This window comes from Macaca fascicularis, chromosome 20 (assembly GCF_037993035.2).
Source record: "Macaca fascicularis isolate 582-1 chromosome 20, T2T-MFA8v1.1".
Classification (NCBI taxonomy): Eukaryota; Metazoa; Chordata; class Mammalia; order Primates; family Cercopithecidae; genus Macaca; species Macaca fascicularis.
In genome coordinates this window covers 85332021-85345615 of record NC_088394.1, presented here as the reverse complement: position 1 = coordinate 85345615, position 13595 = coordinate 85332021, and the positions used below count along the sequence as shown (strand labels likewise).

General features: G+C 50.7%; 1 protein-coding gene across 19 annotated transcripts in view; it reads left to right on the top strand.

Moving 5' to 3' along the window:
- ANKRD11 (ankyrin repeat domain containing 11) overlaps window positions 1-13595 on the top strand; it is a 232400-nt gene that overhangs the window by 75514 nt on the left and 143291 nt on the right. For 12 of the 19 annotated variants that reach the window (XM_045382573.2, XM_045382570.3, XM_074028032.1 and 9 more), the window contains exon 2: window positions 561-645. The exons of the other annotated variants lie outside the window; for them this stretch is intronic. The gene's annotated coding sequence lies outside the window, so the exon portion shown is untranslated. The remainder of the gene's footprint in view (window positions 1-560; window positions 646-13595) is intronic. 19 annotated transcript variants of the gene reach the window in all.

Below are 13595 nucleotides of genomic sequence, written 5' to 3'. Positions count from 1 at the left end.
CAGCCGGGCGTGGCGGTGGGTGCCTATAATCCCAGCTACTCGGGAGGCTGAAGCAAGAGAATCGCTTGAACCCTGGAGGGGAGGTGGAGGCTGCAGTGAGCTGAGATTGCACCACTGCACTTCAGCCTGGAGGACAAGAGTGAAACTGTCTCAAAAAAGAAAAAGCCTTTTAAAAAACTTACCTTATTGGTAATGTTTTGTTTATATGGCAAGACTACCCACTTGGTTTATTTGGTTTCTTATGTATAGAAAGCTCCAGAGTCTCTAAAATCTGGTTTTATGGTGATTTCACAAGATTGTATCAGTGTCATTTGCTCTTTTTTTGTATTGGACTTTGGATTTACCTTTAAGTTGTTGCAATTGCTGCATTTTGATGTGCAAGTATTTGATGAATGACGGTAAGTTTTGGCCTTGGCACACTGACTAGGAGCTGAGCAGTGGGTTATGGGAGAGGAAGGGAGATGGAATAAACCGTGTGAACCAAATGGAGGGAGACGAGAGCTATGAAAGAACTGAGGCTGAAATTATTGACATGAGCTAATTTCACTCTCTTGTTTCAGAATATACTCAACCCTGCTCTGGGGCACACCTCCATTGGATTTAAAAGACAGTCCTCATCAGCACTGACTTTCAGCTATGGAATCGGTAAATATTCACTGCACTCTCTATCAGTTTATATTATTGTCATTGGTTTGGAAAAATAAGTATCAAAATAATGCATGAGTATCCAGGCTGGTTTTCTTGGACTTGATCGAGTTTTGTCGAAATGTTTTGAATTTTGTTCTGGATTTCACTTAGAGTGTTTTCAGAGTGGTAACCGGTGAGCTTTTTTGGATTAATGAATGGGATCCTTGGTGTCACAGTGAGAGTAAATCTGCTGAAAAATTAAATAGGTTGTTAATAGCCTGTAAAAGTTTATTTCCTCTCGTCTTCCTTTAATTTTCTTCATCCTCAGATGGGCTGGAGATGACTGAGACCACCCCCGCCCCGTGCTGTGTGTTGTGTGCTCTGCGCGTGTCGTGTTAACTAACAGTTTGCATGAGGATTCTGTGTCCTGGGAGCTGTTCTGCTCTTGCTGGGATCCTGGTGGTCTCTTGCGTTGTCCTTGGATGAGGATTCTGTGTCCTGGGAGCTGTTCTGCTCTTGCTGGGATCCTGGTGGTCTCCCGGGTTGTCCTTGGATGAGGATTCTGTGTCCTGGGAGCTGTTCTGCTCTTGCTGGGATCCTGGTGGTCTCCCGGGTTGTCCTTGGATGAGGATTCTGTGTCCTGGGAGCTGTTCTGCTCTTGTTGGATCCTGGTGGTCTCCCAGGTTGTCCTGTGCTTCTGGGCATGGTGTTGCTGCGGAGCCCTCTAGATGCGATTCTGACTTTTCCTCGGAGCTGGAGACCAGTGTGTGTGGTGGGAGGTACGGAGTGGGAGCCTGGCTCGCCTGCCCTGACTCCTTGCCTCCTCCTGGGTGTGACAGGCATGTTTTTTGAGAGGAGGGGCAGCAGTCTCCATAAAGACTTTGGCCTTGGCTCTGACCAAGCACGTGGTGCTGTAGAGCAGAGTCCTCCCTCCTTCCGGAGACGCGTGGTGCCTGGCAGGCTATTTCCTCTGATACGTGGATTGTCAGCAGTTGAAGAGAAAACTTGGCTAATTTAAATTTTCATATTTTGACCAGGTGTGAGTCAGGGTTTTAAAGTGAACAGTCCAAAAATACATGATCTGTTCTGTGTTGTCACTCCTAGCAGACATGAAAGAACCTTTCCTGCAGCTTGTTTCGAGAGCTTCGCAGTTCGGTGTATCCGTCCTTTATCTCCGTCACCTAGAGTCAGGCCACTTGAAGATACACCTGACTGCTTTCTTTCATGTGACTGAATTCTCTCCTTGGAAATGGAGGTGAGGTTTGAAGGAAAGGGAATCATCTGAGATATCCCTGAAAATAGATCTAGAATTGTCTTCTCTTAATCTGCGGGATGGTTCGCAGTTAGAAGGAAGCCAGCCTGGGTAGTGGGCGTGTTTGTGGGTCCAGTGAGATGTTTTTGAAGATCTGGAGGTGGACTGAGCCCGGCTGTGATCAAAGGGGTGCCATGGAGGGGCCAAGTACACAGGAAAAGGGGGGCAGCGATGAGGGAGCACCCCACACCCCAGGGTCTGAGCTGTGCTTCCTCATGAAAAGGATACTGCTGACCTTAATGGATGACAAGGAAAAGCAAAATGCTGCATTTTCTTTCTTTTTTTAATTTTTTTTTTTTTTTTGTAGAGACAGAGTCTCGTTATGTTGTCCAGGCCTGTCTTGAACCCCTGCCCTCAAGCAGTCTTCCTGCCTTAGTCTCCCAAAGTGCTGGGATTACAGGTATGAGCCACCACACCTGGCCAAAATGCTGCTTACTAGTGTGAAAAATAAAATTATTAATAAACAATTAGTGGCCAGGCACAGTGGCTCACGCCTGTAATCCCAGCTCTTTGAGATGTGAAGGTGGGTGAATCACTTGAGGCCAAGAGTTCAAGACCAGCCTGGCCAATATGGTGAAACCCCATTTCTGTTAAAAATGTAGATATTAGCCGGATGTGGTGGTGAATGCCTGTAATCCCAGCTAGTTGGGTAGCTGAGGCAGGAGCATTGCTTGAACTGGGAGGTGGAGGTTTCATTGAGCCAAGATCACAGCACTGCACTCCAGCCTGGGCGACAGAGCAAGACTCTGTCTCTGGGGGGAAAAAAAAATTATCGATGGATTCAGAATACATGCTTCTCTGATTAAAGAGGAACAAGCTGTCAGCAACTCTGCTGACAGGACCTGGAATTGGCCTAAATGTGTGGCACTGTAGTGGATTGAGAAGAATAGATGTACTGCTGCTTAGGTTTGGTGACGTAGGAAATGTTGGCATTTTTGACCATGCCACAGTAATAATCTAAGGTGTTTCATGCCATTTGTCACTTTTGTGAACTATAAATACTCAGTATTGAATTTTGTCTTTTTTTGTCTGTGGTAATTAGATTGAATAAGATGAAGGCCCTTAGCATGAGGTCTGTTTTGGCCACCAGGGAGATTGCAGTGTTGCTACAGAGAGGCCCTCCTGAGCAGAGGTTGGGCGCAGTGTGACCATTGGCGCCGTGACCCACATGGGCATGGGAGGACCTCCTGAGGACCACGCTGAGACTTGTTCTCCATTGTTTTTTTTTTTGGTTTTTTTTGTTTTTTTGTTTTTTTTCTTGAGACGGAGTCTAGGTCTGTTGCCCAGGGCCTGGAGTGTAGTGGTGCCATCTCGGCTCACTGCAACTCCACCTTCCAGATTCAAGAGATTCTCTTGCCTCAGCCTCCTGAGTAGCTGGGATTACAGGTGCTTGCCACCATGACCAGCTAATTTCTGTATTTTTAGTAGAGATAGGGTTTCACTGTTGGCCAGACTGGTCTTGAATGCCTGTTTGCCATTGTTTTATCTGGCATTAAAATGCAGGGTTTAAAAAAGAGAATAGCTGGCCAGGTGCAGTGGCTCCCGCCTGTAATCCCAGCACTTTGGGAGGATGGGGTGGGTAGATCACTTGAGCTCAGGAGTGCAAGACCAGCCTGAGTAACATGACGAGACCCCCCGTCTCTACAAAAAATACAAAAATTAGCCAGGCATGGTGGCATGTGCCTGTGGTCCCAGCTACTTGGAGAGGCTGAGCGGGGAGGAAGGATCACTAGAGCCCAGGAGGTTGAGGCTGCAGTGAGCTATGATCGCACCACTGCACTCCAGCCTGGGCCACAGGGTGAGACTGTGTCTCAAATAAAGAAAGAAGAAGAATTTTCCAGGTTCTCTAACATTTTTCATTGGTGTTTGTGTCATTCTTGTATTTCACGTTGATTACTTGAGGTGGAATGTGAGCAGTTTAGATGAGATCCACAGTCGCTTCTTCAGTATATGGTGCTGTGCTCTTTTCTCCTGTCTGGGCATGACTTAGGGGCCCAGCTTGGATGGATTCTGGGCTGGTCCTGCCCTGAGATGGGGCCAGATGTGGCCGCAGTGACACAGGGTCCCGGACAGCCTGTGTGTGCTGGTCTGACTGGTGCTGGCTCTGTGGCCCTGGCCCCTCCCTTCCACTCTCCAAGCCTCAGTCTCCTACCCAGGACAGTGGTCACGGTCATACCTACTGTAAAGACTTCCTTAGAGATTAAATAACACTTTACAGAAATAAAACTACCTGAAAATAGAGGCTTTAAAACATTTGAGTTTGTAAATTGTTTCTCCAGTATAAAAGTCATTGAAGCTGACATCTTTCTTGGCAAAACAGAATGGTTAGTCCTCTCAGGCGGTGAGGCTGCGTGGCCCCCGATGACCCCAGCATGCGGTGTCCAGTGAGTGTGGCCTCGAGCGACAGCAGGCTGCTGACCCTAACAACATGTGGATGCTCCATTTATGGTTGCGGTGAAATGGGACTTTCGAATTACGTTTCCAAAACGTTGGGGGTTTGAAAGTGGTTTGTTAATGATAGCAGAGGCAGTGTTGTTCATATGAAAGGAGGCTTGAACTTAATGTTTTACATTTTTAATTGACATATCTATTTAAGATAGAAAAGTAATCAAGTTCTGTCTTGCTGAAATGTTGAACTTGTAAGGCAGGTACGATCGTGTGCCTCAGTGTCCCCAAGTGCGCAGTCTGAGCAGCTGTGTCTACGGCCCGTGTCCTTGAGGGTGTGCAGGTCCATGGTGGTGGCTGGGCTGGAAGTCTGCTCAGCCAGAGCCGAGCCCCCTCTGCTTGCTCTTGGTGTGCTGGGGTCCCTGTCTGGGTGGCCGGGTTGGAGGTGGGGAGGGGCAGGGCTGCTGTCTTTGGTGTCGCCCTCCTGCCTTCCCCCGATCTGGCCTTGAAAGCAGAGAGAGGCTCTTCCTGAGCAGGCCCCTCTGCACCCTAGGGCATGGTGGGGGTGCAGAGTCTCCCTGGCACCCTCACCCCCTGGGGTGCTCGTTGGCTGTGAGATGCCATTCCTGGTGCGCTCTCGGGGTTGTTCCTGCCGCGGAATGCTCCAGGCGTTCTTGGGGCTGCGGACGGCCAGAGGACTTGACTTGCAGACCTGTGAGAGATGTGTAGGTGCGGATGTGAGTTCATTTCCATTTTCAATTCAGGTTTTGCTAGGATTTAGAAACAGATAACACCATACTTCCATTATTATCAAAGACATATGCGTGATAATTATGCCAAGATAAATAACTGCATTGTTTAGTAGAATGAGTCTTTATTTTAGAGTTCTGAGGAATTATCTGTGGCTAGGCTTCTTTAAACTGCAATAACTTACAGAAGATGCAGTGTCATTTAAGTTAGACTTGTTCATGTGAAAATGGGCACTTGTGGCTGAGTGCTCCCCCCACTCCCTCCCCCTTCCCCCCCCCCGCTCCCTCCCCGCCAGGCTCTGGTTAATGGACGGAGAGTCCCAGGGCCCGGGGGAGGGTTTGGAACGTTGGAGCTTCCCCCACCCCTGTCATCATGCAGAGGGTGTTGGGAGCTCTGGCTGTCAGCACGCTGTTTTCCCACGTGTGTGCTTTTAGCTGGAATGTGTCTCTGGGTGCTGGGACCTCTGCTGACCTGTGACCTCTGCTGTCCTCTGACCTCTGCTGACCTGGGAGGCGTGGAGAGGTCCTGCTGGGGAATTGAGAATGGCTTTTCGTTTGTTGGTTATAATATTGCGGTTATTTTATTTCTTTGTTAACTATGGTGATTCTCATGGGGCCAGTGTTTTATTTTTTAATACCATCAATTTTTACAGCTGGCTTAAGGGAGTTTTTTCCTCTATGTTTTTATATCTGAGGGTGAAAAACATTTTGCTTGTATCTAGCATAAGAGTACTCAGTAAGTTCTGTTTAAATTGAAGTGAACTTTATGGATGCAAAACCACCAACGTACCTTTTTCCTGTCCCGCTTGTTTCTTCCCGAATGTAACTGGGTTCCTGTAGCAAATGGAGTACGGACTCTGCGTGTCTTCACACATGTCATTGTCACCAGAAGGCCCATTTACAACTGCTTAGATTTTGGTGGGAAGAAGATGAAGGTAGGAGGAAGGAGATGGAGGGTCCAGTGTGGCCTGAGCCCCCCAGTGCCTGGCTGAGGGGGAGGCATGGGACCCGACAAGGAGACTCTGGGAGGCATCTTCGTTACTGGCCATTGGATTCCTCAAGTTCTGCTGAGAATTCTAGTCTCTTTTTCCCCACTCCAGAATAAGGATCTTAATTATTTATTTGTGTTGTCCATTGGGAAAAATGATTTGGGATATGCTTACTGTCAACAAGGGGATAGTGGTGGGTTCCAAGTGTAAACTGGCTGGGCACCATGAGACTGTGTCTGTAATCCCAGCACTCTGGGAGGCTGAGGTGGGAGGAGCACCTGAGATCGGGAGTTCAAGACCAGCCTGGGCAACATGGCAAGACCCTGTCTCTCCAAAAAATACAAAAATTAGCCAGGCATGGTGTGCACGCCTGTCGTCCTAGCTACTCAGGAGGCTGAGGTGGGAGGATCGCTTGAGCTCGGGAGGCAGAGGTTGTAGTGAGCTATGATCACACCACTGCACTCCAGCTCTAGGTAACAGGAGGATTAGAAGAAAAAGAAAAAAGGAAGAAATGTAGACCCTCTCAACAGCAAGATGTGTAGTGCCTGGCCCAGCCAGGGCAGCCTGCTCCTCTTCAGGTGCAGTGAGATTTCCCGCCGCTTGTGTGCAGGGATTTTGAAGGCAGAGCTGACTGCTGGCACGGGGCTGCAAGTTGGAAAAAGAAGTAGAGCAAAAGGTCCCTGGGCCTCCGTGGTGGCACCAGCACGCACGAGAAGGGACGTGGTGGAGGGCACTGTTGTGGAGGCGTGGCCCTGGGTATGGACAGCCAGCGTGGGACCCAAGCCCCTGTGCTGCTGCGGAAGGTCCTGCCTCCTGCCCTGGCCGCCCCGCTCTCTGCAGGTGGCTTCAGGGTCCTGCCTCCTGCCCTGGCCGCCCCTCTGTCTGCAGGCAGCTTTCATGCAAGTGCGGGTGGAGGCCGGGCAGCCTGAACGTGTTGACTTTGGCAGCAGGAGCTGCCCGATTCTGCTTACTCTGTGGCCCAGTACATAAGGCTCTGTGTAGAACACGTGCTCACACACATGTGGTTTCCGTCTCGCCCTGGCCATGGTTGGCCACTCCCCACCCCCTTCCGTGAAGCTTCCCGTGTTCTCAGAGGGCTCTCTGCCTGGGCATGGGAAAGAGGGAAATGAGAAGCGAGGGTTCTTTGTAAATCCAAGGATACTTTTATAGCTTTTGGTGTTTGTTGACATTTTGCTGCTAAATGGATGATTTGTTTATTAGGAAAAATAAAACTGGGATTCTCGTTCATATCTGATGGTGTCAGCACATCAGCAGGATGGCAGCTGCTTTAGGGACCTGCATGTGTCTGGAGGGCAGAACCAGAGCAGTAAGCAGAGGGCAGAGGGTAGCCTTTGTAGCCCGGGGCAGGTGTTTCCCTCTGTGGCTCTGCGGGGTTCCTGACGGCTTCAGCTCTGAAGGGTGTCTTAGTCTGGTCTGTCACTCCCACCACCGGTGTCGGAGTCTTTTTCTGTTTATTCTCTGCATTTCCTGGGTACAGTCAGCCTTTGTTTAAAATTTATTATTGCTTGTTTTTTGTTAGTGGGAACAAAGTTTCTAAATATCGAATCCTGGTGGCTTACTAACTACAGCTTTTGGGGATGGGCTTGGCGATGATTTTATGAGGCTTTAGGTGACGCTCAAAGGGCTGTACCCACTGGGTTGGCATCTGTGAGGTATCTGTTCCGTGTTAAATTCTGCCCTGTAGCTACAGCAAACCGTGTTTTAAATTTAGATTGAAATTAAGAAGTGAGCTGAAAGATGCCAGTTTAGATGTGATCAGATTTTGTTAAAGAAATTCTATAAAATGCCAGGATATTTTGGCCTAGTAGTACTGTATTCTAAACTTCAGTGTTATAATGGAAACTTTTAGTAACACAACCACCAGTATTCGTGTGTGTGTGTGTGTGTGTGTGTGTGTGTGTGTGTGTGTGTGTGTCTTCTGGTACAGACGGGATCTTGCTGTGTTGCTCACACTGGCCTAGAACTCCTGGCCTTAAGCAGTCCTCCCTCCAGTGCCTCCCAAAGCTGTGTGATTGCAGGCATGAGCCATGGCGCCCAGCCTTTCCTGCTCTTCTGAGAAGCTGGCTGTCTTATCTCCCTCACCCCTGTATGTTTTTATGCTGTGGGCAGGGCCGTGACGTGCACAAGACGACCCACGGGGAACCCTGGCTGCAACCCACGGAGAAAGAGTGGACTAAAGAAGGGGAACGCCTTCTCACCCCACCCCTGTTGATAGGTGGATCTTGAATAGAGTTGTGTTGGTGGCTGGGGGTGCTGGAGCCTGGGGTGTTTGAGCTTTGTTGTAGCCCTCGTGATTTATTCTAACACCAGGACTTGGACTGAGTCCTGTGGAGACGGGCGGAATTGCTGCGGGAAGCTGTCTTCAGGGTGTGAGCTCGTCTCATTTCCTCAAGTGGTCGGCTTCACCTAAAAAATCTGTTTTCTGCTCTTGAAGGGGCTTGCTGGCCTGGGCCCCCAGCTTCCCTTGGCTGCTCTGGCCTTTGTGCAGGTGGCTGTTCTGAATGCTGTGCTGTGGCTGTGCTCTTTCGGTTTTGCTCCCAGAGGCAGGGTTGGGGCCGCCTTCCCTGTATTCGTCCTGCTTTTAGAAATTGCACTCCACAGCGGCCTGTTCACTTGTATTTCCCGGTAACTCCTAAGGTCTGTGGGAGGCACGTGCTGTGCTAGATACCTTCACTTATGTCCTCTTCTTTTCCTACAGAATCCCAGAAAATTGCATTTTCCTTATTTTTATTACAAGCGGCATCTAGGTCTCAAAAGATGTTTAGGAAGTAGGGTTTGAATTCAGGATTCCACGGCTGATCAGTGAAGTGAGTGAGTGAGTGCAGGGGTCCTGCTCCACCATGCTGAGGCCAGAGGCGAATGTATTGGTGCTGGACTCTAGGGAGGGTGGCGGGGGGTGCGAGGAGGGGCTACTGTAGCCGTGGGCACGGCTGGGGCGTCTTTAATGCTCATACCGAGGGTCTGACTGTATGTGGGGCAGTGCGCACGCTCATCAGCCTGGGCACCGGCTGTTACGCTCCTTCCAGATGTAGCGGGCCTGCGGCGTGCCCGAGCAGGGTGAGGGAATCTGGGCCCCATTTGCCACCGTGCTTGGGGTCAAGGTGAGGCCATTTCTAACGGCCTGTGTACCTGTCATCCTCTTCCTCCTCTGCCCAGGCAACTGGGTGCTGCTGCTGGCCTTTCTGTGCATCAAACCTGGTGGTTTTGCCAGCTTCATGCCTCTTTGTCCTGGTCACCATGTCTGTGGTAGCTCAAGGCTACCACTTCTCTAGAGTGGAGAACTAGGCGTCGGAGGGAACAGCGCTGGTGTGAGCCCTCTTGGAGTTTGTTGGCCAAGTATCTACGTGCATCCAGTGCTTGCCAAACAGTGTAGCCTTCTGGGGCCATGCGCAAGTCCTTCGGGCTGTCTTGGCCTCTCTTTCCCTGGCCAGTGGTCACACATGTGCAGTGGCTTCCTGTTTGAGTCTGGGACCAACTTGAGGGCAGGGGCAGTGCCACTGCATGGTAGCTGTGGCTGGGGAGTGACCGTAGTGATTTTCCACACTTCGCTATAGGTGTGTTTGTTCTTTACTTAAAAATTAATCAGTTTGGCTTTTTGAAGTTAATGGAAGACTGAATTTTACTATGTGGACAAAGGAGTTAATTTTTCTTCTTCTTCTTTTTTTTTTTTGGGAGACAGGATCTGACTCTTCACCCAGGTGGGAGTGCAGTGGCACGATCACAGCTCATTGCAGCCTCTACCTCCTGGGCTCAAGCCATCCTCCTGCTTCAGCCTCTCAGCCTTTCAAGTAGCTGGGATTACAGGAGCACACCACCACGCCTGGTTAATTCTGTGTGTGTGGGTGTGTGTGTGTGTGTGTGTATCTGTTTGATAGAGACAGCGTATCGCCAGTCTTGAGTTCAAGACAAGACTCAGGCTGGTCTTGAACTCTTGGACTCAAGCAATCCGCCTGCCTTGGCCTCCCAAAGTGCTTGGATTGCAGGTGTGAGCCACTTTGCCCGGCCCAGAAGGAGTTAGTTTCTTAGGTGTGTGCGGCTGTCGTGCAACAGTCCTGATGAGGTGGACGTGGTTCCTTTTTGGCTCGGGGCAGGGGCCCTGCTGGCAGGAAACGCTGGGAAGGGCCTGGGAAGGCAGCTCGGTGTCACTGAGCCTTCCAGGTTTTATCTCATTGTCTCTTTCTTTAAAGCTCTGGCCATATCATCTATTAGTCTTTGCCTTTTAATTTTTTTTCTTTTTTCCCCCATGTTCCTTATATGAAAATACGAGTCTTTTTCTGTCAGTCCTCTTCAGTCGTTTCCTTAAGATGCTGATGTTCCTTGTGTGCCTTCTTAGGTCGTTCTTTTCTGTCTGCGTGTTCTTTTCTTTTTCTTTTTGAGATGGAGTTTCACTCTTGTTGCCCAGGCTGGAGTGCAGTGGTACATTTCAGTTCACTGCATCGTCCACCTCCTGGGTTCAAGGGATTCTCCAGCCTCAGCCTTCCGAGTCCGTGGGATTATAGGCGTCTGCCACCATGCCCGGCTAATTTTTTGTGTTTTTAGTAGAGACAGGGTTTCACCATGTTGGCCAGGCTGGTCTCGAACTCCTGACCTCAGGTGATCTGCGCCCCCCTCCCTTGGCCTCCCAGAGTGCTGGGGTTATGGGCGTGAGCCACCGGGCCCGGCCTGATGTTCTTAATGTTGCTGATTTGTCTCCTGTTCCCTTTTCCTTTTCCTCTTCCGTATTCCACAGCTGTCCTTTCTGCTGCCTCCGGGAGGGGACCCTGTCCTGGACACAAGGCTTTGTCCTGTGCTGTGGGTCATGCGTGGTGGGATCACTTACCAGCGCGAGGGAGGCACTGAAGTCCATCTTCTTCAGAAGTCTGTCCTCCTTCCTTCCTCCAGGCAGACACTGGCATCGGAGTCCTCGTTAACTAAAACCCTGTGTCTGATCTGCTGCCCTGTGCTTTCCTTGTCTCTTTTCTGTCCCCACCCAGACCATAAGCACTGGGAGAGCACATCTGTCTTCCTCGCTGCAGCCTGTCTGCATGCTGACACCAGGCATGGCCAGCGAACATGTCTTGTCACGGTGCATGGTGGCTCCTTTGCCCATGTGTCCTCCTCAGCAGCTGCTGCTTCTCCTCTAGGACTGACTGCAGCTCTCAGAGCGCGCTGGCTGGTGTTTTGTCGCCCTCAGGAGCGTGGCCGAGGCCGTGCTGTGGGTTTCCCATGCCCTTTGTGACCTGGCAGTGAGGGTCTGTGTTTCTGTCAGTGTTGTTGGCCTGAGACATGTCTGTCCTGGAGACCAGCATGTGTGGGCGCCAGCTCTCTGAGAATCCCTTGCTCACAGTACCAAACCCCTTGCTGTATTTTTATTATTAAGAAGTAGAAAACAAAGGGCATAACCAGACTTAGGACTTTGGTGATTTTTCTGGCTGAAGTTGTGTGTTTTTTTTTTTGTTTGTTTGTTTTTTTTGAGACGGAGTCTCACTCTGTCGCCCAGGCTGGAGTGCAGTTACGTGATCTTGGCTCACTGCAACCTCTGCCTTCGGGGTTCAAGCAATTCTCCTGCCTCAGCCTCCCGAGTAGCCAAGATTGCAGGCACGTGCCACCATGCCCAGTAAGTTTTTATATTTTTAGTAGGGACGGGGCTTTACTGTGTTGGCCAGACTGTTCTTGAACTCCTGACGTCAGGTGATTGCCCGCTTTGACCTCCCAAAGTGCTGGGATTGTTCTTGCTGGAGCTTTGCTGGAAATACCATGTTGGCCAGACTGTTCTCGAACTCCTGACCTCAGGTGATCTGCCCCCGTTGGCCTCCCAAAGTGCTGGGATTGTTCATGCTGGAGCTTTGCTGGAGGTGAGTTGGGATTGACTGCAGTGCGTCCTTTGTGAGGAGTGCTGGGGGAAGATGTGAGGGATTTGAGCCCCGAGCACCAGGGTCTGGCTGGAAGGAAGAGCTTCATGGACAGGCCTTGAGGACACTTTGGTGCATTTTGTGAATTGTCCCTGTGAGAACATGCCTTACCTGCAGCAGTCAGGAAGGCCGATAGGAAAGTTACCTGTGAAGGTGGCACGGTGGCTCAGGCCTATAATCCCAGCACTTTGTGAGTCTGAGGCGAGAGGATTGCTGCAACCCAGGAGTTCGAGACCAGCCTGGACAACATAGTGAGAACCCTGTCTCTACCAAAAAAAATAAATGAACCAGGTGTGGTGGCACGTGCCTGTAGTCACAGCTAATTGGGGAAGCTGAGGTGGGAGGATCGCCTGAGCCCAGGAGGTCGAGGCTACAGTGAGCGAAGATCGTACCACTGCACTCCTGCCTGTGTGACAGAGCCAGAACTTGTCTCGAAAACAAGCCTGTATGACTGGAGGAGCTGTTTTGCAAATATGCCCTACAGAATACAGTCGTGCCCCACGTAACGGCGTTTTGTTCCACAACAGACCGCATACGTGGTACCTCCTTCCATAAGATTATTTATTTATTTGTTTATTTTGAGACACAGTCTTGCTCTGTCGCCCAGGCTGGAGTGCAGTGGCGTGATCTCCACTCACTGCAGCCTTGACCCCACCGTGACACCAGCTTCACTGGTGCGGGCCATTGTCCTGTGAGAGAGCGTGACAGGGTGTCGGGCTGTGGTGTGGGCCATGGCCCTGGCGGAATGGGAGAGGAGAAGTTGTGAGATGTTTCTTTTTGGAAGTCTGATTTCAGTTTTGTTTAAAACTACACACTACATTTATGGTGGTCCGTGGACATGATGTTTGTCCACGGGTTCACTGTACTGTAAAGGAAGGATCGCCAACCGCAAGTCAACAGTGTGATTTACGGTGATTCTTTTATTGTGTGGTACATTCAGCCTCCAAGTGGCGTTTGGATCCATGATGCCTTCGTCCTCAGGTGTCTTCTCGAGGCAGGCGTGGCTGAGCACGTGGTCGCCAGAATGTCTTCTCGAGGCAGGCGTGGCTGAGCACGTGGTCGCCAGAATGTCTTCTCGAGGCAGGCGTGGCTGAGCACGTGGTCGCCAGAATGTCTTCTCGAGGCAGGCGTGGCTGAGCACGTGGTCGCCAGAATGTCTTCTCGAGGCAGGCGTGGCTGAGCACGTGGTCGCCAGAATGTCTTCTCGAGGTCGGCGTGGCTGAGCACGTCGTCGCCAGAATGTCTTCTGGAGGTCGGCGTGGCTGAGCACGTGGTCGCCAGAATGTCTTCTCGAGGTCGGCGTGGCTGAGCACGTGGTCGCCAGAATGTCTTCTCGAGGCAGGCGTGGCTGAGCACGTGGTCGCCAGAATGTCTTCTCGAGGTCGGCATGGCTGAGCACGTGGTCGCCAGAGCACATGGTCACCTGTGCCTGTCCCTCCCTGTTCTCCAGGCTTCACCTCTGTGCACTCGTAGGAAGGTTGAACGTCCAGAGTTTCTCGCCCTCAGGATCCATAGTTGTGACCGCGTCTGTCTTCTCGTGACCCAGGCGTTAGCCTGATAGAGTGCTGGTAACTTTGCCAGTCAGCAGTGTTTTCAGAGGCAGCTTTTCCTTCTCTTCCCT